The sequence below is a fragment of the Eschrichtius robustus genome, chromosome 3, assembly GCF_028021215.1.
Source record: "Eschrichtius robustus isolate mEscRob2 chromosome 3, mEscRob2.pri, whole genome shotgun sequence".
In the NCBI taxonomy this organism is placed as follows: Eukaryota; Metazoa; Chordata; class Mammalia; order Artiodactyla; family Eschrichtiidae; genus Eschrichtius; species Eschrichtius robustus.
In genome coordinates, this window is record NC_090826.1 from 130,790,185 (window position 1) to 130,817,320 (window position 27,136).

Here is a 27,136-nt window from a genome sequence, read left to right on the forward strand (position 1 = left end):
GGAAAAAAAGTGTAAAAAACACAAACACATGGAGGCTAAACAGTGTACTGCTAAATAACCAACAGATCACTGAAGAAATCAAAGAGGAAATAAAAAAATGCCTAGCAACAAATGACAATGGAAACACAATGACCCAAAACCTATGGGACGCAGCAAAAACAGTTCTAAGAGAGAAGTTTATAACAATTCAATCTCACCTCAAGAAACAAGAAAAATCTCAAATAAACAATCTAACCTCATACCTAAGCAACAAGAAAAAGAAGAACAAAGAAAACCCAAAGTTAGTAGAAGGAAAGAAATCATAAAAATCAGAGCAGAAATAAATGAAATAGGTATGAAAAAAAACATAGCAAAAATCAATGAAACTAAAACCTAATTCTTTGAGAAGATAAACAAAATTGATAAACCTTTAGCCAGACTCATCAAGAAAAAAAGGGAGAGGACTCAAATCAATAAAATTAGAAATGAAAAAGGAGAAATTACAACTGACACTGCAGAAATACAAAGAATCATAAGAGACTGCTACAAGCAACTCTATGAAATAAAATGGACAACCTGGAAGAAATGGACAAATTCTTGGAAAGATACAAATTTCCAAGACTGAACCAGGAAGAATTAGAAAATATAAACAGACCAATCACAAGAAATGAGATTGAAAGGGTAATTAAAAATCTTCCAACAAACAAAAGTCCAGGACTAGATGGCTTCACAGGTAAATTCTATCAAAGATTTAGAGAAGAGATAACACCTATCCTTCTCAAACTCTTGCAAAAAATTGCAGAGGGAGGAACACTCCCAAACTCCTTATACAAGGCTAATATCAACATGATACTAAAACCAGACAAAGATATCACAAAAAAAGAAAACTACACACCAATATCACTGATGAACATAGATGTAAAAATCCTCAACAAAACACCAGCAAACAGAATCCAACAACACATTAAAAGGATCATACACCATGATCAAGTGGGATTTATCCCTGGGATGCAAGGATTCTTCAATATATGCAAATCAATCAATGTGATATGTCATATTAGCAAACTGAAGAATAAAAACCATATGGTCATCTCAATAGATGCAGAAAAAGCTTTTGACAAAATTCAACACCCATTTATGATAAAAACTTTCCAGAAAGTGGGCATAGAGGGGACTTACCTCAACGTAATAAAGGCCATATATGACAAACCCACAGCAAACATCATTCTCAATGGTGAAAAACTGAAAGCATTCCCTCTAAGATCAGGAACAAGACAAGGATGTCCACTCTCACCACTATTATTCAACATAGTTTTGGAAGTCCTAGTCATGGCAATCAGAGAAGAAAAAGAAAGAAAAAATATAAATTAGAAAAGAAGTAAAACTGTCACTGTTTGCAGATAACATGATACTATACACAGAAAATCCTAAAGATGCTATCAGAAAACTACTAGAACTAATCAATGAATTTGGCAAGGTTGCAGATACAAAATTAATGCACAGAAATCTCTTGCATTCCTATACTCTAACAATGAAAGATCAGAAAGAGAAATTAAGGAAACAATCTCATTCACAGTTGCAACAAAAAGAATAAAGTACCTAGGAATAAACCTACCTAAGGAGGCAAAATACCTGTACTCAGAAAACTACAAGACACTGATGAAACAAATCAAAGCTGACACAAACAGATGGAGAGATATGCCATGTTCTTGGGTTGGAAGAATCAACATTGTGAAAATGACTATACTACCCAAAGCAATCTACAGGTTCAATGCAATCCTGATCAAATTACCAAGGGCATTTTTCACAGAATTAGAACAAAAAAATTTTACAGTTTCTGTGGAAACAAAAAAGACCCCAAATAGCCAAATCAATTTTGAGAAAGAAAACTGGAGCTGGAGGAATAAGGCTCCCTGTCTTTAGACTATATTACAAAGCTACAGTAATCAAGACAGTATGGTACTGGCACAAAAACAGAAATATAGATCAATAGTACAGGATAGAAAGTCCAGACATAAACCCATGCACCTATGATCACCTAATCTATGACAAAGGAGGCAAGAATATACGATGGAGAAAAGACAGTCTCTTCAATAAGTGATGCTGGGACAACTGGACAGCTACATGTAAAAGAATGAAATTAGAACACCACCTAACACCATATACAAAAATAAACTCAAAATGGATTAAAGAACTAAATGTAAGACAGGACACTATAAAACTCTTAGAGGAAAACATAGGAAAAACACTCTGACATAAATCGCAGCAAGATCTTTTTTGACCCACCTCCTAGAGTAATGGAAATAAAAACAAAAATAAGCAAATGGGACCTAAGTAAACTTAAAAACTTTTGCACAGCAAAGGAAACCATAAACAAGACAAAAAGACAACCCTCAGAATGGGAGAAAATATTTGCAAACGAAGCAACAGACAAAGGATTAATCTCCAAAATATACAAGCAGCTCATGCAGCTCAATAACAAAAAAACAAACAACCCAACCCAAAAATGGGCAGAAGACCTAAACAGACATTTCTCCAAAGAAGATATACAGATTGCCAACAAACGTATGAAAGGATGCTCAACATCACTAATCATTAGAGAAATGCAAACCAAAACTACAATGAGGTATCACCTCACACTGGTCAGAATGGCCATCCTCAAAAAATCTACAAACAGTGAATGCTGGAGAGGGTGTGGAGAAAAGGGAACCCTCCTGCACTGTTTGTGGGAATGTAAATTGATACAGCCACTGTGGAGAATAGTATGGATGTTCCTTAAAATACTAAAAATAGAACTACCACATGACCCAGCAATCCCACTACTGGGAATATACCCTGAGAAAACTGTAATTCAAAAAGTCACATGTCCCTGGTCCAGGAAGATCCCACATGCCGGGGAGCAACTAAGCCCGTGTGCCGCAACTACTGAGCCTGTGCTCTAGAGCCCATGAGCCACAACTACTGAGCCCACATGCTGCAACTACTAAATCCCATGTGCCTAGAGCCTGTGCTCCACAACAAGAGAAGCCACAGCAATGAGAAGCCCGTGCACCACAACGAAGAGTAGCCCCCACTAGCCACAACTAGAGAAAGCCCACATGCAGCAACAAAGACCCAACACACCCAAAAATAAAAATAAATAAATGAATAAATTTATTTTTTTAAAAAAGTCACATGTACCCCAATGTTCATTGCAGCACTATTTATAATAGCCAGGACATGGAAGCAACCTAAATGTCCACTGACAGATGAATGGATAAAGAAGATGTGGTACATGTATACAATGGAATATTACTCAGCCATAAAAAGGAATGAAACTGGGTTGTTTGTAGTGTTGTGGACGGACCTAGAGTCTGTCATACAGAGTGAAGTAAGTCCGAAAAACAAATATCGTATATAAATGCATATATGTGGAATCTAGAAAAATGGTACAGATGAACATATTTGCAGGGCATGAGTAGAAACGCAGATGTAGAGAACGGATGTGTGAACACAGGTGGGGAAGGGGAGGGTGGGATGAATTGGGAGACTAGGTTTGATATAAATACACTACCATGTGTAAAATAGATAGCTAGTGGGAACCTGCTGAATAGCACAGGGAGCTCAGCTCAGTGCTCTTTGATGAGCTAGATGGGTGGAATGGGGGGGGAGGTCCAAGAGGGAGGGGATATATGTATACTTATAGCTGATTCACTTCATTGTACAGCAGAAACTAACACAACATTGTAAAGCAATTATACTCCAATAAAAAAATAAAATAAAAACAACAACAACAAAACCCCACAAAATGTGGTGGAGAGGAGTAAAAATGTAGATCTTTTATAAAGTGTTTGAACTTAAATGACTATCAGTTTAAAACAAGTAGATATAGTTATACGTCTTCATACATGAACCCCATGATAACCACAAATCAAAAACCTACAATAGATACACAAAAACTAGAGAGAAAGGAAAACAAGCAAACCAATAAGGAAAATCATCAAACCACAAAGGAAGGAACTATAAAAGGAAGAAAAGAACAGAGAAGAACTACAAAAGAACTAGAAAACAAGTAACAAAGTGGCAATAAGTACACACCTATCAATGATCACTTTAAATGTCAATGGACTAAATGCTTCAATCAAAAGACATAGGTGAATGATTGAACAAAAAGAGACCCATCAATATGCTGCTTACAAGAAAACCACTTCGGAGCTAAAGACACACAGAAACTGAAAGTGAGTGGATGGAAAAAAGATATTTCCTGCAAGTGGAAATGGAAAGAAAACTGTGGTAGCAATACTCATATCAAAAAGTAGTCATTAAACAATGTCTATAACCAAAGACAAAGAAGGGTATTATATAATGATAAAGGGATCGATACAAGAAGAGAATATAACATTCATTAACATATGCGAACCTAATATAGGAGCACCTAAATATATGAAGCAAATATTAACAGACAAAAAAGGAAGAAATTGACAGTAACACAATAGGAGACTTTAACAATCCACTTACATGAATGGACTAATTATCCAGACAGAAAGTCAATAAGGAAACAGTGGTCTTAAATGACACATTAGACCAGTTCGGACTTAACAGATATCTACAGGAAATTCCATTTTAAAAAAAGCAGAATATGCATTCTTTTCAAGTGCACATGGAATGTTTTCCAGATTAGGTCACATGCTGATCACAAAACAAGTCTCAACAAACTTAAGAGGATAGAAATTTTATCAAGCATTTTTCCAACCACAACAGTATGAAACTAGAAATCAATTACACTAAGAAAAATGGGAAAAGCAGAAACACATGGAGACTAAACAATATGCTACTATAAAACCAATGAGGCAATGAAGAAATCAAAGAAGAAATCAGAATATACTTCAAGACAACTGAAAATGGAAATGTAACTTTCCAAAATCTATGGGATGCAGAAAAAGCAGTTTTAAGAGGGACGGTGATACAGGCCTACCTCAAGAAACAAGAAAAAAATCTGAAACAAACAATCTAACCTATCACCTAAAAGAATTAGAAAAAGAAGAACAAACAAAGCCCAGTCAGCAGAAGGAAGGATATAAAAAAGATCAAGAAGGAAATAAATAAAAGAGACAGAAATAATAGAAAAGATCAATGAAACCAAGAGCTAAATTTTTGAAAAGATAAACAAAATTGATAAACATTTAGTCAGGCTCATTAAGAAAAAAAAAAAAAGACAGAAGACCCAAGTAAACAAATTAAGAAGTGAGAGAGGAGAAATTACAAATGATATGACAGATACAAAAAAATCAAAAGAGCATACTATGAACAGTATGCCAATGAATATGCCAACAAATTGGACCTAGAAGAACTGGATAAATTTCTAGAAACATATACTCTTCCAATACTGAATCAGGAGTAAACAGATAATCTGAGCAGACAAATCACTAATAGTGAAATTAAATTACTAATTAAAAACTCCCAGCAAATAGAAGTCCAGGACCAGATGGCTTCACAGGGGAGTTCTACCACACATGCAAAGAAGATCTATCCTTCTCAAACTATTCCAAAAAATTGAAGACAGGGGACCACTCCCAAGTCATTCTATGAGGCCACCATTACCCTGATACCAAAACTAGACAAAGGCACTACCAAAAAAAAAAAAAAATTACAGGCCAATATCTCTGGTAAATATAGATGCAAAAATTCTTAATGAAATATTAGCAAACTGAATTCAACAATATATAAAAAGGATCATACACCATGATCAAGTGGGATTTATTCCAGGGATGCAAGGATAGTTCAATGCCCCCAGATCAATCAAAATGATATACCATATTAATAAATGAAAGGATTAAAAATCACGTGATCATTTCAATAGATACAGAAAAAGCATTTGACAAAATTCAACATCCATTCATGATAAAAACTCTCACCAGAGAATACCCTGGCAGTCCAGCGGTTAGGACTCTGCACTTTCACTGCCAGGGGTATGGGTTCAATCCCTGGTCGGGGAACTAAGATCCCACAAGCTGTGCAGCACAGCCAAAGAAAAAAGAAGTCTCACTAAAGTGGGTATAAAGGGAACATATCTCATAATAATAAAGGCCCTTTATGACAAACCCACAGCTAACATCATACTCCATGGTAAAAAGCAGAAAGCTTTTCCTCTAAAATCAGGAACAAAACAAGAATGTCCACTCTCGCTACTTCTATCTAACACAGTATTGGAAGTCCTAGCCACAGAAATCAGACAAGTTAAAGAAGTAAAGGGCATCCAAATTGGAAAGGAAGAAGTAAAACTGTCACTATTTGCAGATGACATGATACTATTTATAGAAAAACCTAAAGTCTCCACCAAAAACTATTAGAACTAATAAACGAATTCAATAAAGTTACAGGATAAAAGATTAATACACAGAAATCTGTTGCTTTTCTATACACTAATAGTAAACTATCAGAAAGAGAAAGCAAGAAAACAATTCCATTTAAAATTGCATCAGAAAGAAAATACTTAGGAATAAAATTAATCAAGGAGTTGAAAGACATTTACTCTGAAAACTATAAAACACTGAAGGAAATTGAAGATGATACAAAGAATTGGAAAGATATCCTGTGTTCATGGATTAGAAGAAATAATATTGTTCAAATGACCATACTACCCAAAGCAATCTACAGACTGAATGCAATCCCTATCAAAATATCCATGACATTTTTCATAGAACTGAAACAAATAATCTTAAAATTTATATGGAACCACATAAGACCCCCAATTAGCCAAAGCAATCTTGAGAGAAAAGAGCAAAGCTGGAGGTATCATGCTCCCTGACTTCAGACTATACTACAAAGCTATAGTACCCAAAACAGTATGGTACTGGCAGAAAAACAGACCCATAGATCAATGGAACAATAAAAAGCCCAGAAATAAACTCACACACTTATGATCAATTAATCTATGACAAAGGAGGCAAAAATATACAATGTGGAAAAGACAATCTCTTCAATAAGTTTTGCTGAGAATACTGACAGCTCATGTAAAAGAATGAAATTAGAACATCTTCTCACACAATATACAAAAATAAAGTCAAAATGAATTAAAGACCTAACTGAAGACTGGAATCCATAAAAGTCCTAAAACAAAACACAGGCAAACACTCTTTGACATAAATCATAGCAATATTTTCTTGGATCTGTCTCCTCAGGCAAAGGAAACAAAAGCAAAAATAAACAAATGGGAGCTAATTAAACTTAAAAGCTTTCACACAGCAAAGGAAACCACTGACAAAACAAAAAGACAATGAATAACAGAAAATATTTGCAAAGGGTATGACTGATAAGGGGTTAATATCCAAAATATATAAGCAGCACATACAACTCAATATCTAAAAAGCAAACAACCCAATTAAGAGATGGACAGAAGAACTGAATAGACATTTTTCCAAAGAAGACATACAGGTGACCAACGGAAAATGAAAAGATGCTCAACATCGCTAATCATCAGAGAAATGCAAATCAAAACCACAATGAGATATCATCTCACTCTTGTTAGAATGGTTATCAACAAAAAGACCACAAATAACAAACACTGGTGTGAATGTGGAGAAAAGGCAACCTTTGTATGCAGTTGGTGGGAATATAAATTGGTGCAGCCACTATGGAAAACAGTGTGGAGGTTCTTCAAAAAATTAAAAACTGAACCACCATATGATCCAGCAATTCCATTCCTGGGTATATATCCTAAAAAAATGAAAATGATAATTCAAAAAGATACATGCACCCCAATGTTCATAGTAGCAGTATTTAAAATAGCCAAGATATGGAGGCAATCTAAGTGATTATCAACAGATGAATTGATAAAGAAGATGTGGTGTATACATACAGACACACACACACACACACACACAATGGAACATTATTCAGCTATAAAGAATGAAATTTTGTCATTTGCATCAACATGGATGGACCTAGAGAATATTATGCTTAGTGAAAAAAGTCAGAAAGACAAATACTGTATGTTATCACTTATATGTAGAATTAAAAAATAAAACAAACAAATGAATATAACAAAACAGAAACTGACTCACAGATATGTAGAACAAACTAGTGGTTACCAGTGGGGAGAAGGAAATGGGGAGGGGCAAGATAAGGGTAGGGATTAAAGAGGTACAAACTACTAGGTATAAAACAAATAAGATACAAGGATGTGATTACAGCACAGGGAATATAGCCAATACTTTATAATAACTTTAAGTGGAGTATAATCTATAAAAATATTGAATCACTATGTTGTACACCTGAAACTAATATAATATTGTAAATCAACTCTACTTCAATAAAAAAAGAAAGAAAACATTTCCAAACTTAAATAAATGTTAATAAACACAGGACTATTGTTGTACAACCAAACCAAGTTTTACCGCGGTCAACTGGAAGAGAGAAACCTACAAAGGGAAAAGAAAAAACTACTTGTAAACCCCATCTCCACCCTCCAAGCAACTGTCTGCATTACAGTACTTTTTTAAGATTAGAAATAATAGTTTTAAATTATAGTACATTGCTTGACATTCACCAACTGGTAATTATTATTTGTGTTATTATTAGCTTAAGTCCCAAGAGCCTATTCATTCATTCATTGTCGCTCATTGAACATATATTTATTGAGAGGTGATACTGAAATTAGACAGAAAAAAATCTTTCTCAAGAAACTTATTCTCAGGCAAAAATAGGAGGCAAAATATCAGATTTTCCTCAGATTGGACAAGCCGTATAAGAAAGCCCATCCATAACTGCTAAATCAGGCAGTTTGGATGGAAAATAGTTTGGGCAATAATAGAAGAAAAAGCCTTATATTTAGTTTAATATTTAAAAATTATAACCATACCATCCACAATTCTTAACTATAAATAAACATTTCACAAAACCACTTATGATTCACCATTAACACTACTTAAAGAAAGGGATTTCACCCCAAAGTTCAAATGGAATCACAAGGCCCTAAATTTTGGAGTTTCCATCCTGTAGTCAGGCCATTTTATTTTCCTAACCCAGAGCTGGGAGGGAATGCATGTTTGGTGGGTATAGTGAGGAAGAAAAGGTTATGAGACAGACGGGAACACTGGAGGAGCTGAGGCCCTAGTGGAGTACCACAGTTAGAGACTGGGTGGGGAAGGAAGGTCTGGATAGCCAGAGATGGGCATGAGGCACCGACCTCCTAATGTACCTCCTAATGTCCCACTGGCCCTCTGCGGGAGGACACCCGAATATGGGAGGATACCTGGGTGCAGTAGGGAGGTGAGCCCTAAATGCAGGAAGGGTGCTCCACAACTAAGATTCTGCTGAAAGCTCAGCCTGCCTCCTATATCTATTCCCAGAATTCTATTCCAGAAGTCCTCTCTCCCTAACTCACTGCCAGGAGCCTGGGAGCCATTCCTGACTTTCTCTCACCCTCACTCAACATCCTGTGTCATCCGCCACGTCCCTAGCTTAGGGCGCCTTCATCTGTCCTCCGGATCATTTTCACTGCTTCCCACCTGTCCCTGCCTCTGACTTGCCCCTTCTGGGCCCTTTGCCACCTCCAGCTTATGACTATCCAAAATAAATCTGATCCATGTACCGCTGGTATAATGTTCACGCCCCTTAGCAGAGCACAAAATCCCACTCTTTGGCCCTGAGGGCTCACAGCTGCCACCGGGAGATTCTTCTACACTGTGGTGAAAAATTGATAGTTTAATTGATGAAATGGTGAGAGTGGTGTTTCTGAGACTCATCCAAAGAAGATAGTTTAAAAGTAGGGATACAGTTTTCCTAGAGAAAGATGTTTTTAAGTAAATCATATACAATTAATATCTGTATATCTTTCCTTTAGTAATTCATTCAAGTATGTAGTTCTTCCTGAATTCCACTCCTGAAACAAAATCTAGCACTTACCATTAGCTGAGATATGAGAAACATCTTTACTTTCATCCAATTTGTATAACAAACATCCCATACTGAGTAATTTGTCATAATAATTCTTTCTTCATATGATATGCAGCAGTATTTTCCATACATTTTCCAATACTATTTTCTGACAAAGAATGAAATTTAATTCCATGCCATTTTTCCTTTGAATTATTTCAAATATTTATAGTTCAGCAGGAAGCATATGCTTTTCCCTCATGGTATGTAGCTTTTTGTCTTTCGACATTACAAGCAAGAAACTTCTAAATGACTTCTAAAATTGCATCAGTGAGTTTGGTGAAATGTTATAATGACCTGAGGTTTGCATGACTTTAAACCTCATTGAAATGGTTGCTTCATGTTTCTGTTTTCAAAGTTCTTGCTAATCAAGCTGGCCTCATTCTATTGTTTATATTTCAAGGTACACTATATATTTGGGCAAAGCTCATTATTAATAATAAATCAATGTTTCAAAAAATGTTGATAATGTCATATCATATGGCCAACTGTTTGTCAGAACTGATTAGATCATCATTATTTTTGCCTTGTAATGTGGCCAATGTAAACCTTGCGGTGCTAGAGCTCTCTCGTTTTCTTACTGTTCACTTGTACTTGCTTTGTTAATATTGCCTTGAAAAACCATGGCTTCTTTACAACAATATTTTTTATCATTTGTCTCAATTCTAAGCCTCATTTCCTGTGCTCAGAAATTTTATATTGAGGGGTAAAATTTGTCAGTGTCTTTTATCCTAGGTCAAAGATGCATTCCTAGGTTATTCTTCTCATACCTCAGCCAAAGGTACACTACATTTGCAATCCCGCAAGATTGAAAGATTAATCAAGATTAATACCTGTACTTCCTACAGGATGATTTGTCATAAGAACCTGGAAAGGCACTTTATCTACTGTTAATTGTCCTTCTGCACTTTGCAAGAGGAGGTTTCAAATAGCCCACCCAAACTAGAGCAGAGCTTTTGGAACTCCACACTATTCCTGTCACAGCCCAGCTGGTGTACACATCCAGCCACAACCAAAGCCCAGACAGAGGTAATATTTTAAGATTTTAAAGCTCCCTTTATTTCAACATCTGACCTAATTATGCAATGCCCTGGGCTTTTCTTCATTCCAATGTGTATCCTATCTTCATTAGTCTGAGAGAATATGTTAAGACAACTAGAAAAGTGGTACAGGGTTTCCCTGGTGGCGCAGTGGTTGAGAATCTGCCTGCCAATGCAGGGGACACAGGTTCGAGCCCTGGTCTGGGAAGATCCCACATGCCACAGAGCAACTAGGCCCGTGAGCCACAACTACTGAGCCTGCGCATCTGTAGCCTGTGCTCCGCAACAAGAGAGGCCGCGATAGTGAGAGGCCCGCGCACCGCGATGAAGAGTGACCCCCACTTGCCACAACTAGAGAAAGCCCTCGCACAGAAACGAAGACCCAACACAGCCATAAATAAATAAATAAATAAATAAATAAATAAATAAATAAATAAATAAATAAATAAATAAAAATTAAAAAAAAAAAAAAGAACAGAAAAGAGAATGTTTTTTAAAAAAAAAGAAAGAAAGAAAAGTGGTACAATCTCAACTTTCCCCAGAGGGCTTTTCCTGCCTCAAGGTCATTACCAAGGTCTACAAAAGAAGCTCCTTGCTCACCCAACACATAGCTTAGGCACTTGGCAGGGCAGGGCGAGTCCTGGCTGGAAATCTACAAAGAAAAATGAGTGGTCAGTGACTTTCAAACTTTAGTGTGCCTCAAAATCATCTGGACAGCTTGTTCCAACACAGATTGCTGGGCCCCAAGCCCAGAATTTCAGTTTCAGTGAGCCGGAGGTGAGGCCTGAGAATTTGCATTTCTACAAGTTTTCAGGCAATGCCGATGCTGCTGGTCTGTAGACCGTATTTTGAGAGCCACCCTGGACTAAGATAAAGGATAACCGGGTATTTGTCCTGCATCATCTGCCTAATTATTTCATCCTGGAAATGCCATCTCTTATCTAACAGCCTTGTGGAGATCATCAGAGCCCAAAGCTCATGAATGTATTTTTATGCTCCAGGATCTTCATATGATATTTAGCAACATAAATTTGAAAATGGCAAATGTCTGGGAACTCCCTAGTTTGTAGGACAATCTATCTCCCCGTGCTTTATATAAGCACAGGGAATGAAGGACAATCAGTTCCACGAGGACATCTTCTGACAGATTTACACACATAGCAATTAAGATTTGAAATGGTATCATCAAACATGTAAAAGTACTGAGTATTCTTTCACCAGTTTTGAGTTTTTGTTTGTTTGTTTAGCGCCCGATTCTGCAGGGGAAAAGAGAAATGAATAAGACGTGGTCCTTTGCACAAAGAGACCTGAAAATTTACTGGAAGAAATAAGATGTATAAGAGTAGGTTATTGCAAGGAGTGGAGTAAAGACCAAGAACAGAGAGCACTAGACTTGGAAGCAAGAGACCCCGTGTCTACTGAAGCCTCACTACTGACTTTTTGTGTGATGGTGGGGCAAAACCCTTTGACTGTGTGTGATGACAGACTCTCAGATCTGTGTTTTGTAATTATGCAAACCACAGAAATGATACCTCCTGAGACCATGATTCTCTGGGAAGAGTTCTGTCCCTAAGAGCTAATCCCCAGGGATGGGAGCTAATCCTGGGACAGATAAAGCTAAGATATCAGGACCCCGTGTACTTTTACACGTGTATAGAGCCCGTCTGCTACAGTGACTGCCTACCGAGAGTAACCCAGTGCAGCAGCCGACTGCAGAGAGGAAAGTAGCAACTACAACCAGCTGGTACTGAAGAAGAATGATTTTTTGAGAATTTACCTACCATGTGCCTGGCACTATTTTCAGTTAAACGTATTAATTCATTTAATCTACATAACAACCCCATGAGGAGCTACCATTATCCTTCTGGCCTAGAATGCTTTCCCCCAGACACCCACATGGTTCACTTCCTCAACTCTTTCAAGTCTTTGCTCAAATATTCCTCCTTTTGGGAGGTGTACCCTAATTGCTCTCTTTCAAATGTAACAGCATCTTCCCCATCAAAAAAATCACTATCCACTTTACCCTCCTCAGCTTTTTTTTCCAGCACATTTATCACATTCTAACATACTATATATAATTTACTTACGTTTATCATTTACTATCTTCCCCTATTAAATGTAGGTGGCAGATTTACTAAGCAAGGGAACTTATATACAAGTCTTGTCTTATAGATTTCCACATCTGCCTGCCAGAACCTTAAAAGTTCATATAGCTGCTTTAATGGGGTTCAGCCGCATACACAGTCCAGATGGTCTTAACAACACCTTACATTTTTAAGGTTGCATCTTTGAAACAGCTCCAGCTATGGGACGGTGTGGGTGGAATATACATTCCAAGCACAGGGCAGAGGGTAAGGAGCCTTCAATTGCCCAGGTCTAGCTCTAGGGTCAACTGGCAGTGATGTCCTCTCAACGATCTCCTCCTATACAAGGATCTTTGTTTTGTTCACTGATGTATCACAAGTACCCAGAACAGAAAGAGGCAAACTTTTCTGTAAAGTTTCAGAGAGCAAATATCTTGGCTTTGTGGACCATATGGTCTCTGTTACAACTATTTAACTCTGCCCTCATAATTCAAAAGCAGCTACAGATAATACATAAGCAAACAGGTGTGGCTGGGTCCAATAAAACTTTATTTATGGATATTGAAACTTGAATTTAATATGATCTTCACATACAGAATATTCTTCTTCTTTTTATTTTTTTTCAAACACTTAAATATGTAAAAAACATTCTTAGTTCACAGGCCATACAAAAACAGGCAGTAGGCTGGATTTGGCCATGGGTCAGTTTGAAAACCACTGACCTAGAACATTGTAAGGGTTCGAATGGAAGCTTTTATGCCAAAATACCCAAGGGTATTTTAAAGTGCTATATTATTTTATGTATATTAAGCATTACTTATACAATCATGTTTATGTTGTTATTGTGTTTGCCAAGTGCCTTGTCATAGTCAGTGCAGAGGAAAATTTAACTTTATCCACCGTGAACTATGATATGTATAAACTAGTGAGACTGGAATAAGGACATTCTCCATAAAAATAGTAGATGGTAAACAATTCTGGCCCCAAACATCTCATCCATCTCACATTGTACCTTATCAATAAAACCAAGTTCTACTGTTTAAAAAGCAGGGACTTCCCTGGCAGTCCAGTGGTTAGGACTCGGCGCTTTCACTGCTGTGGGCCCAGGTTCAATCTCTGGTTGGGGAACTAAGATCTTGTAAGCCACATAGCATGGCCAAAAAAAAAAAAAAAAAGTTTAAATTAAAAACTTAAAAAAAAAAAGCAACTGACAGTATTGGAAACTAAACCAGTTATGATGACATGTGCATTTTTGACTGACTCATACTGAGAAAAGATAGAGTTAGTTAATCTCAATGGTATAGAAAAGGCTTCATGGAGCAAAGATGTGTATTATTGCACGTAGAGGATTAACATAACGTATTTTTGACCTGTGGGCCCCATGAATTAGAGAGCTTTGTTAAGGAGGTGGGGCCAGTTCAATTCCCACATTGGCTGGTTAGTTCAGGGCTTATAGACACATCCTGCCCTCTTAAGACTAAAGTAGACATTTCTCAATTCCGCCTGACACACAGAAAGGAAGCAGTGCCTTGGCATATAATAGGTCCTCAGGAAATATTTGAATGAATGGATGAATATATGGATAGCTTTGAAATATTAGGGGAAAAACCACACTTTCTAGTAAACAGGCCATCAACAAATATTATTTACTCTGTTCTAGTCTTGTCTGCCATGGGAAAAATAAGAAATATTAGCCACTCCCAGGGATGCAAGGATTCTTCGACATACGCAAATCAATCAATGTGATATACCATATTAACAAACAGAAGAATAAAAACCACATGATCATCTCAATTGATGCAGAAAAAGCTTTCAACAAAATTCAACACCCATTTATGATAAAAACTCTCCAGAAAGTGGGCATAGAGGGAACCTACCTCAACATAATAAAGGCCATATGTGACAAGCTCACAGCTAACATCATTCTCAATGGTGAAAAACTGAAAGCATTTCCTCTAAGATCAGGAACAAGACAAGGGTGTCCACTATCACCATTATTATTCAACATAGTCTTGGAAGTCCTCACCACAGCAATCAGAGAAGAAAAAGAAATAAAAGGAATCCAAATTGGAAAAGAAGAAGTAAAACTGTCACTGTTTTCAGATCACATAATACTATACATAGAAAATCCTAAAGATGTCACCAGAAAACTACTAGAGCTAATCAATGAATTTAGTAAAGTCACAGGATACAAAATTAATACACAGAAATCTCTTGCATTCCTATACAGTAACAATGAAAGATCAGAAAGAGAAATTAAGGAAACAATCCCATTTACCACTGCAACAAAAAGAACAAAATACCTAGGAATAAACCTACCTAAGGAGGCAAAAGACCTGCACGCAGAAAACTGTAAGACACTGATGAAAGAAATCAAAGACAACACAAACAGATAGAGAGATATATAATATTCTTGGATTGGAAGAATTAATATTGTCAAGATGACTATACTACACAAAGCAATCTACAGATTCAATGCAATCCCTATCAAAGTACAAATGGCATTTTTCACAGAACTAGGACAGAAAATTTTACAGTGTGTATGGACACACAAAAGACCCCAAATAGCCAAAGCAATCTTGAGAAAGAAAAATGGAGCTGCAGGAATCAGACTCCCTGAATTCAGACTATCATACAAAGCTATGGTAATCAAGACAGTATGGTACTGGCACAAAAACAGAAATATAGATCAATGGAACAGGACAGAAAGCCCAGAGGTAAACCCACACACCTATGGTCACCTAATCTATGACAAAGGAGGCAAGAATATACAATGGAGAAAAGACAGTCTCTTCAATAAGTGGTGCTGGGAAAACTGGACAGCTACATGTAAAAGAATGGAATTAGAACACTCCCTAACACTATATACAAAAATAAACTCAAAATGGATTAAAGACCTAAATGTAAGGCCAGACACTATAAAGCTCTTAGAGGAAAACAGGAAAAACAGTCTTTGACATAAATCACAGCAAGATCTTTTTTGACCCACCTCCTAGAGTAATGAAAATAAAAACAAAAATAAACAAATGGGACCTAATGAAACTTCAAAGCTTTTGCACAGCAAAGGAAACCATAAACAAGACAAAACGACAACTCTCAGAATGGGAGAAAATATTTGCAAACAAATCGATGGACAAAGGATTAATCTCCAAAATATACAAACAGCTCATGGAACTCAATATCAAAAAAACAAACAACCCAATCAAAAAATGAGCAGGAGACCTAAACAGACATTTCTCCAAAGAAGACATACAGATGGCCAACAAACACATGAAAAGCTGCTCAGCATCACTAATTATTAGAGAAATGCAAATCAAAACTACAATGAGGTATCACCTCACACCAGTTAGAATGGGCATCATCAGAAAATCTACAAACAACAAATGCTGGAGAGGGTGTGTAGAAAAGGGAACCCTCTTGCACTCTTGGTGGGAATGTAAACTGATACAGCAACTATGGAGAACAGTATGGAGGTTCCTTAAAAAACTAAAAATAGAATTACCATACAACCCAGCAATCCCACTACGGGGCATATACCCAGAGAAAAACATAATTCAAAAAAACACATGCAACCCAATGTTCATTGCAGCACTATTTACAATAGCCAGGACATGGAAGCAACCTAAGTGCCCATTGACAGACGAATGGATAAAGAAGTTGTGGTACATATATACAATGGAATATTACTCAGCCATAAAAAGGAATGAAATTGGGTTGTTTGTAGAGTTGTGGATGGACCTAGAGACTGTCATACAGAGTGAAGTAAGTCAGAGAGAAAAACAAATATCAGGTATTAATGCATATAAGTGGAGTCTAGAAAAATGGTATAGATGATCTTATTGGCAAAGCAGAAATAGAGACACAGACGTAGAGAACAAACATATGGACACCCAGGGGGGGAAAAGGGGGGTGGGGTGAATTGGGAGATTGGAATTGACATATATACACTATTGATATTATGTATAAATAGATAACTAATGAGAACCTACTGTATAGCTCAGAGAACTCTACTCAATGACCTAAATGGGAAGGAAAACCAAAAAAGAGGGGATATATATATACATATAGCTGATTCACTTTGCTGTACAGTAGAAACTAACACAACATTGTAAAGCAACTATACTCCAATAAAAATTAGTTAAAAAAAAAAAGAAACATAAGCTGCAATGTTCAACCACTTACTCATTCACTAATTTCACAACAATTTATTGAATACATGCTATGTTCAGAAACTCTTCCAAGAACTGGGCCTACAAAGCTAACCAAGACACAGAAGGGCTGAATCCTAGGCACTTTTCATGGGCTCTAGGCACTTTTGCCTTCATGGGCCCCTTCCTCCATTAAAAAAATAATAAAAGTTTTATTTTGCATTAATATAAACACATACATACTCAGGCTGGATTCATTATTATATTCATCATTATTATTATATTCATTATTTCTTCTGAATTTAAAATAAATTAAAACTACAACATTGTGGTGGGCCCCCGAAAGTACCATGTCTACTGTGCCTTACAGAGAAGTCAGCCGCACTACAGCCTCTGCTTTCCTGCCTTCTCTCCTGAAAATTATTCGAAAGGGCTGAGCACGATAGGTGGGTGGGATTCCAGGGTGTGGGGGTCCTGAAGGGTATTTCTGGAGAGCTTCCACGTGGGGGGCCTGTGGTGACGGGGTGAGGAAGGCATCTGTGTGAAGGGACAGTGACAGCAGTGAGAGGTATTAGGATCTGAGAAGAGCGAGGAGGGAATCTAGTTGTGGGGTGGGGTTACCATAACGATGGCAAGGCAGGAGAGCCGAGCAGGAGTGCACGGGGAGGGTGGCCTCGCTGCTCAGTGCAGGCTGTCCAAGCCCGAGTGGAGTAAGGCAGATGTCTACACAAGGCAGCAAAGGTGGTGGTGGTGGCCCATTAAGAAGCCACTGGGAGTCAGGAGGGCCTCTGGGAAGGATAGAGAAGCAGAAGCAACAGCCTGGGGTGGGGGCCAAGCAGGATGCAGAGGATATTAGCACAGTCCGGTGTGGAATGTCAGAGCCTGAGCAGGGTGGATCAAGGGAAGCACTGCCAACTTGGGACAACGTGATAACAGACTTGATAAATAATGATGATAACAGATTAGAACCCAATAAATAAAATAGGAATCCATGAGGCCATACTGATATAAATGAATAAATTCATTAATTGATTAATAAGGAGAAGAGAAAGCTTTTCCTTACAGCAGAATGCCAATTGATAAATGTAGAATGAATTAATGAATGAATGTATAAGTTAAATTAGAAAATCACGATCTGGGCTTCCCTGGTGGCGCAGTGGTTAAGAATCTGCCTGCCAGTGCAGGGGACACAGGTTCGATCCCTGGTCCGGGAAGATCCCACATGCTGCGGAGCAACTAAGCCCGTGTGCCATGACTACTGAGCCTGCGCTCTAGAGCCCGAGAGCCAAAACAAGAGAAGCCACCGCAATGAGAAGCCCACGCACCACAATGAAGAGTAGCCCCTGCTCGCCGCAACTAGAGAAAGCCCATGTGCAGCAACGAAGACCCAACACAGCCATAAATAAATAAATAAATATATAGATAAATAAATAAATTTAAAAAAAGAAGAAAATCACGATCTGGCAATCATCATCATAATATTGATTCAGACAAGAATAATCAATGGATTCTAAAATGGATGAGTGAACATTTGATGCAGAATGAGATATTCAAATAGTATGAAAGTACCTCCCACAAAATACTAATTATAAAGGGGAAAAGAATACTTTTACAATGAGGAAACCTGATCAAAGTGAACATCACCACTGATAAAACAAATTAGAATTGTGCACCACCTATTGGAGGCAATGAGAAGACCATCACTGCTGTGATGTTCTTGCCAAAAATAAAATTTTTTAAAGCGTGACCTAAATCTAATTATGAGGAAATATCAGACAAATTCAAATTGAGGTACATTCCACAGAAATATCTGCCCTGCAATATAATAAACTGTGAGGGCCCTGAAAACTGAGGGAAGATTGAGAAACTCCCCTACTTCGAAGAAGACTAGAGAGAGGTGACAACTAAATGCAATACGCAATCCTGGACTTGTGGGTGAAACTTACCGTGTCTGCAGATTATATGATAATAATGTATGTGTTATTTTCCTGATTTTGATGGTTGTACTACTGTTATGTAGTAGGATGTACCTGTGAGGGACACACTAAAATACTTCAGTGGTTCGGGAGAAAAGGTTATAACACTATTCTTGCAACTTTTCTTTGAGTCTGAAATTATTTCAAAATACGAAGACAAAATTAAATTAAAAAATCTTCCAACGTTTACAGGTAAAGCCAAGGACTACAGAATTTGTAACTGAACTATTGTGTATTCCCTGAACAACATTTGCTTTTACTGATTTATAATATATTAAATCAAGTATTTTTTTTCTGATACAAAAATATGGCTCCCACATGCAAAACTAATCTACAGTATGAGAAGTGAGGACTTTGGTTACCCTGGTGGGAGGATAATGGGGAAATAGTGACAGAAGAAAGTGGTGAGGAGTTTCTGCAGTTCCAGTGCTGTTTCCTGATCTGGGTACTGGCTGTATATCCTTTATGTATCCCCTCACCCTGTACACTTAAGATTTCTGCTCTTTTCTGTATGCATGTTATACTTCAATAAATTTTAATTTAAATGAAAAAAGACATAATCCTTAATTTTTAAAAATCCATAATCCATCATATACTCCAGATGATGACAATTTTGTCAGAGTTGCATATCTAACAGTCACAAGTCAATAATGAACCATAAAACTAACCTAAGAAGCTCTAAATTGGTGGTTAAACAAAAATTCAAGAGAGAAGGTCGCTGGGGCCAAGAATAGTCAAAAAATACACTCACCACCTGTCCATGTTGTCTTCTCATGCAAAAGCGGAAGATGGATATCAAGATCTAATTTTACTACCCACTGTTACTGCTTTCCTCCAACAATGTGAGGCAACATTCAAAAATGTTTTTGGAGAGGGACTTGGTCAATGGGGAGACCCCCGTTATGCTGTGACAGTTATGAGCCTAAGGGAGCCCACGTGGTGCTGGTATCTAAGCAATGACGGTGGCAGGACTCCAAAGGATGTGCGTAAAAATAAATACAGGAGCCCCTCTACTCCTGGATGATGGATGTAGCAGGGATGGACTTGCAGTGCACACCCTGAGGGGGAAGTGTAGCAGCCCTTGCCCCCTCACCGAGGGTGAGTAATTGTCACCTAGAATTCCAACTCCCTCAGTCAGGAAAATACCGCAACTGTGCAAGCACAGTGGACCCCTGCTGCCTAGATCAGGCTCTTTACTACACACAACAAACAGTTTTGCCTCCTCTTAGTACTTCTCAGATTTTACCTGGGGACCTTATTGAAACGCAGGTTCCGACTGGGTTTGGGGACAATTCAGCTTTCTAACATGGTTGGGCCAGGGCTGCTGATCGGCAGCCTTACCTGGTCAGCAGCCTCACCTGGTCAGCCAGGTGTTGGAGACCAGCCCTCATTTATTTCATCCATTTGCTTCGCCTTTGTGGGGAAGGGGTCAGCTGGTAAAACTTTAAGTACACCGATAAATCCACTGAGCTACTTTACAATTATACAAATACTCAAAACACATAATAATGAAGCCTTCGAGAAGGGTGTGAATAGATGGTGTCTCCTCCCATTGCTGTAAAAATACTCCATCCTCAGTTGATTGAATCCACAGATGTATCAATAGAATCCACAGAACCAGAGGGCCAACTGTAAAGGACGTGAGCAGCCAAGGATTAAATGCCCGGCAGATACGAAGGGATGACTGTATTTCTCTCAACTTTGCCCTTCGTGGGTATAGAATCCCACAGTCCTGTGTTAGACCTCGCCTCTGGCCCAACAAGTTATGTGATTTGGGACGAATTGCTTAACTTCTTTGTACCTCTTTCCTCATCTATAAATCAAAATAATTACACGTACTTTGTTCTTCTTGTATTAAGTAAAATTTAGTCTGAGCGATTTTATATAACTAAGCAATGTTAATAGGTAGTGAGGACATAAAAAGAAGCCACAATAATGGAGAGAAGAGGTGAAAGAGATATACATGCAGGATAATAATGATAATAATAATAAATAACAACAGCAGGGAATATGATTATGACTTACTGAGTGGCCAGTCTTGTACTTCAACTTCACATGCTAGAGCTCCACATTATCTCACTCACTCCATAACAACACTGTCGGGGTAGGTGTTACTATTATCCCCCACTTTACAGACAAGAAAACTAAGGGCTCAAGAGGCTATTTGTGTGCAAGAAAATTCAATTCTTAAGTGGTAAAACAGAGCCAGAATTGAAATGCAGGTCCGTCAGAGCCCAGACTCCAAATAGCAAAATGAGTTTCAGAATCATCTATTTATCATAATCACTTGGAGGGCTTGTTAAAAATCACAAACTCCCGGGCCCAAGCCAAGACCTACAAGGGTGATTCTTACACAGCCTGACACCAGTCCACCCAGATGAATTTAGGAACCTTTGCCAAAATGTGCTGCCTTCCTCTAATCATGTGAAGGAACATTCAAAAGATGTTTGTTGTGAAGGGACATGGTCAGTGTAAAGACCCTAGTGACGCTTTAACAGTTATGAGCATGTCTAAGTGAGTCCTTGTAGGGCTGGTTCTTACAGTCCGTGAGGGGAAAGTTAGAGGCAGGGGCAGAAAATGTCAGAAGACGCCTCATAGAGTCACTGGCTCACCATGTGCCTCCAATTCATCCATGAATACCAAGGCATCCAAATGCCCATCACTTCCCACCTGCTGCCAATGAGAAGACCCTCATGCTCCTTGGAAGCGAGCATTAGCCTCGGATTGCTTGAAGCTGTGAAATCCTGCTTTAAATCCCAGATTCCTGGAGCTGAAGGATGAAGCCCATTGTCCTGGAGTAAAACTCAAGGGGTAGCAGCCCCACTAAGGTGACACTTACCCAGTCTGGAATAGTCCTTGAGATGTGGTTTTTTTCCATCATGAAGGTCTCTAACGCTTCTTTCTTTGACAGGAAGGACTTGGGGGAAGTCCCTCTGATTTCCCCCTGCTGACACTGGTTTGCTTTGGCCCCTTGACTTGTGTGGGCTTCCTGAAGTCTCCGCCACTGCAGACCAGAGGGGATCTCACTTTCTATTTGCCCAGGGTAAAAGGAAGAGAGGAAAACCTCCACCCACTTGAGATAGGCTTAGTCTACGTTAAGCCTGAGACAAAGGGCATGCCATTCATTATCACCACCTCTCAGGCAATATATATTTGCCAGACAGGTGTTAGGGGGAGGAGCTGGGGGAGGCTTTAATCCAGGAGACTTGGGTTTCAGCTGTGGCTCTGGTTTAGCGGTGGTTCTGCCCTAGCTATGATGACAAATTATTTATAATGTCCTCACCTGGGTTCTCTAATCTGTACTGTAAGAAAATGTTTCACATAATTTCTAAAATCCTCCAGAATATAAGCCCCATGAGAGTGTCACATGGCAGAATATACATTCGGTACATACTTTATGGAAGAATAGTTAAATGAACCTTTTCAGAGATCAATTGCCCTGCCACATCCTCTCAGCCTGCTTCTTCATTTCAGCCACAACCACAGTGGACAGTTCCTGGGAGACTCAGACTGGCCTAGTTCTGACACCGCCCCCGCTCAAGGCCAGCCCTGCAGGTCTTTTCTGCTTTCTGCCTCCATTTCTGACTCAGCCTCAGCTCCTCACAACCTCAAATTCAACAAAAAGAAGGAACCATTTATCTCTACCTCCCTCAAAAGTTGCTAACTGGTTCATGGTCCCTGAGTGAGCAAATATTAACAAACATTAACCATAGAAAAGATTAATAAATTGAACTTATGTTTCTAAAGAGACATCATTAGAGAAGTAAAAATGTTAACCACGGGCTAGGTGAATGTATTTGCAATATAGGTATGAAGCAAATACTTGTATCTGGACTCATATCCAGAATATATAAAGATTGTTGGAAATCAATGATAAAAGACCCAACAACTCAGTGGTTTTTAGAAATGGGCAAAAGCTTAAACAGCCATTTGACAAAACAGGCTATCCAAAGGCCAATGAGTATATGAAAGTGTTCAGCACTATTAGTCACACAAAAATACAAATTAAAACTACAATGTGATATTGTGATACCCATTCAAAATAGCTACAATTTATAAGGCTGAAAATAATAAGTAGGCAAGTATGTACAGCAACGGTAAGTCTCATATACTATTGGTAGATGTATAAATTGGTACAATCACTTGGGAAAACTATTTGGTAATACCTACTAAAGATATGCATTTTTTTCTATGACCCAGAAATTCTACTCCTGATACATACCCAAAGAAATGAGTGCTTATATCCACCAAGATACATACAATAAAGTACATAGCAACATTATTTAATAGCTCCAAACCAGAAACAACCCAAATGTCCATCAACGGTAGAATGGATAAATAAATTGTGGTATGATTCATCTAATAGAATACCATACAGGTGTGAAAAAGAATGAACAAATACTATAGAAAAAACAAGGATGAATTTCACAAATGTAATGTTGATCAAAGAAGCCAGATACCAAAGATTAAACACTATATGATTCCATGTAAGTTGAGTTCAAAAAAGGTAAAACTTCTATCTACGGTACTATAAGTCAGAATAGTGATTATCTTTGGATGGTGCATTGACAGAGAGCGGCTGTAAGGGAGCATCTGGGCTGCTGGAAATATTCTACAGCTCCATCTTGGTGACGGTTCCATGTATGTATAAATATATAACATTCATTGAGCTATACACTTAAGATTTGCACACTTACAGCATGTAAGTTATAGTTCAATTTTTATAGAAGGGCCAGGTTGTCTTAGATCACATGCCTACTCCTAGATCAATCACTGTGGCCATAGAGTATAATGACTGGCTTGGACCTGGGTCAATATGGCTCATCCCTAGGGCTGGGGGTGGAGCCCACCCAGACCAAGAATGGACAAAGGAGGAAATCTGGAGGTGTTTCTGGAAGATAAGGAAACAGATCTTCTAAGGGAGACAGGCAACTAATTTCCAACAGTCAGGATGGAGGTGGCCCTCACCATGAGCAAGTGGATTGGAGAAACCCAGTCTTCAAGGAGAGAGAGAGAGACAGAAAGAGTACAGAGAGATACACCCAGAGTAACCTGGCTCCTAACTTTCCAATTCCTGGTTCTCGGTCCTGCAAGTGAAGCTGCACTTCCTATTCTGGGGCTCTGTAAGATTCCCCTGTGTCTGCGGGGAACTTTTCATTCTCTTTGGCCATCTGGCATTTTGAACCTCCTTTTATTGTTTGGGGAAGTTCCCCACATTATGAATCTTGGTGGGAGGCAGGGCCACCTCCCATTGTCAATGCCGAAAGCGCCAAATGCTCATGTTCCCAGCCTTTCTTGCAGCTAGAATGCAGGTGGTTGATGTAGGCTCTGCCAAGGAGAGCACTGCTCCTGAACTGCAGGGACCACACGACACATTCATTCTGGAGCATGGTCCAGCAGTGTTGATGCAGTCCAGTCCAACGCTCGGGGTGTCAGAGGAGCGAGCGACAGCGGCTGGTGCTCAGCCGTGCAGGCCTGCGGTCCTCACACACCATTCTACAGTGTGATGTTGGGCCCTTTGCCCACTGAGGGCCTACGCTTGGGTCTCCAGCCTTCCTGGCAATCCTATACCTGATTCAGCATCCTTTTAATAGTTCCTTTGTGGCCTAAATCAACCAGAGTTAGTTTATGCTGCTTAAAACCAGCAACCTTAATTGATTACAGGATAGTTCCAGAAAATTCCCCTCTTAATTTATACTAGTTTTGGAAGGTTCTGTTACTTGCAACATGGAGAAACAAAGCCTGAATCCAAAGAAGTGATTCTACTGTATGAATTACCCGGGCCATCATTCGGTCACAAGGAAGATGTTTGGTGGCAAACAGGCCCTTTACCAGCCCGCAAATCACATGACAGGAGGGAAGGGAACAAGCTAACTAATAAGTGTAGATGGCTGTTAGGGCCTCCACTTGCATTATGTTTGGTTCTCGTAATAGACCCATGAGATGGTATTTTATGGCTAGGGCTGCCATAAAATACCAGATACTAGGTGGCTTAGACAAAAGAAATTTATTTTCTCACCGTTCCAGAGGCAAGAAGTCCAAGATCAAGGTGCTGGACAATTCAGTTTCTAGTGAAATCTCTCTTCCTGGCTTATAGCCAGCTACCTTCCCACTGTATCCTCACATGGTCTTTCCTCTGTTGCATGCATGGAGAGAGAGTGAGAGAAAGAGAGAGAGAGAAAGGAGAGAGATCTGTGGTGTCCCTTCTTCTTCTTATAAGGACCCCAGTCCTATTGGATTAGGATTCCACCCTTATGACCTCATTTAACCTTATTACCTCCTTACAGGCCATATCTCCAAACAGAGTCACGTTGGGGCTTAGGGTTTCAATATGTGAATTTTGGGAGACACGATTCAGTCTATTACAGGTACTGTCGCAATACCGCAGAAGAGACACATGAGGTTAAAATCCTTGTCCAAGGTCTAAATAAAGCCTTTGTACTTTCCACCCTCACTTGTGGTAGAAAGTATCAAACCCTAGAAACACAAGCTTGCAAAGCACCAGACAAAGAGTATGTGGTTGTCACAGAGTAGTAAGAAATGAACGAACATGGGATGAAGTCAGTGTGACCGTCCAATCATCAGCCCTGAAGTCAGTGACTGGAGTAGCCCAAACTCACCCACAGGCGCCTCTCCGAGCTCCAGCTGCGTCCATGGCTGGCACACTGTTCATCCCTGAATCTCACCATTCTGGGTCCAATGTTCGGGCCCTGACTCACACTACTTTGTGAACGCTGACAAAAACTCTCTCCTTGAGCCAACTTTAGTCAGCCTACTTCAAACCCACTTCACCAGGCCTCCCTTGGCCTGCTGAGCCCAGTTTTAGCAAAGAACCCAGTAAGGCAGTCAATCAAGAATCGGCTCACCCTTGATATCCAATCAAGCTCCTCCACCCTTGGCACTTAACCAAGTTTCTCTTAATAATTTTCCATCCGTTCCCTCACCTGCCCTTTGGCAGTGAGTCCCCACTGTTGTATTAAAAGTCGAGTTCAATCTCTCTCACTACTGCAATAAACTTGAATAAAGTCTTCCTTGCCATCTTAAGTCTCAGAATAATTTTTCTTCAACAGTTTATTAAGGGCAAGACTTACATTTCTCTTTACACATCACCCCAGCACTTAGCATGTGGCCCAACTGGTGCTTTGTCAAGAGGTGAGTGATGGGGTGGGTAGTTGAGGGACAGCAAAGAACCCCAGGGGACCAGCTACAGAGAAAAGTCAAAAGCACCTTGATGCCTATGAAGGGCGGCAGGTAGGATCAACTTGGAACCGAAAAGTGGAGGAGGACAAAGGGGAGGAAACAGGGGAGCCTCGCACACACGTCAAAATCAAGGGGAACCACCTTACACTGCCACTTTGGGCCACTCCAGAAGCAAAGGGCCCCAACCTTGATGGTCCCCAGGGCCCTGGGCTGGGCCTGAGAGCCCCAAGTCTAAGAGGCAGCATTTGGCAGTTGGACAAACACTGGGTGATTGCTCTGGCCCTGGCTTGGCGACTTTCAGTTGTATGACACTGAACCTCTCTGATCCTCTCCACGTGTGAAGTGAGATTAACAGCTCCTTCACAGGTGTAAGGAGAGAACTATGTAAAAGGATCTTTGTTTTCTTTTTTAGTAATGTTTGATATTTATTGAAAAGAACGCAAATGCTTTTTCCAGGTAGAATTAAGGAGCTGAGCAGAGTGCGTGTTTTTGTTTATTTAGTTTTCAGTAGGCTTTTTCCAAATGTGCACATCTGCAGGCCTGATGCAATTTTGAAAGAAAAATGACTTGTGTAAAACTGACGCATAGGAGAGAAGGGATGTCAGGATTTGATGTCAGGCACACGTACCCAGAGCAGTCTGATGCGGGGGAGAGGACCCTGGGAGCAGGTAGAGAACTAACCAGGCTGAAAGAGTGGCCCCTCTGGGGGTTAGGGAGCTGCCCAAATCAACATCCAGGGGGTGTAGCCAACTCAGGCATCTTCTAGGTTGGTCCTTATCTCCAAACGTGGTGAG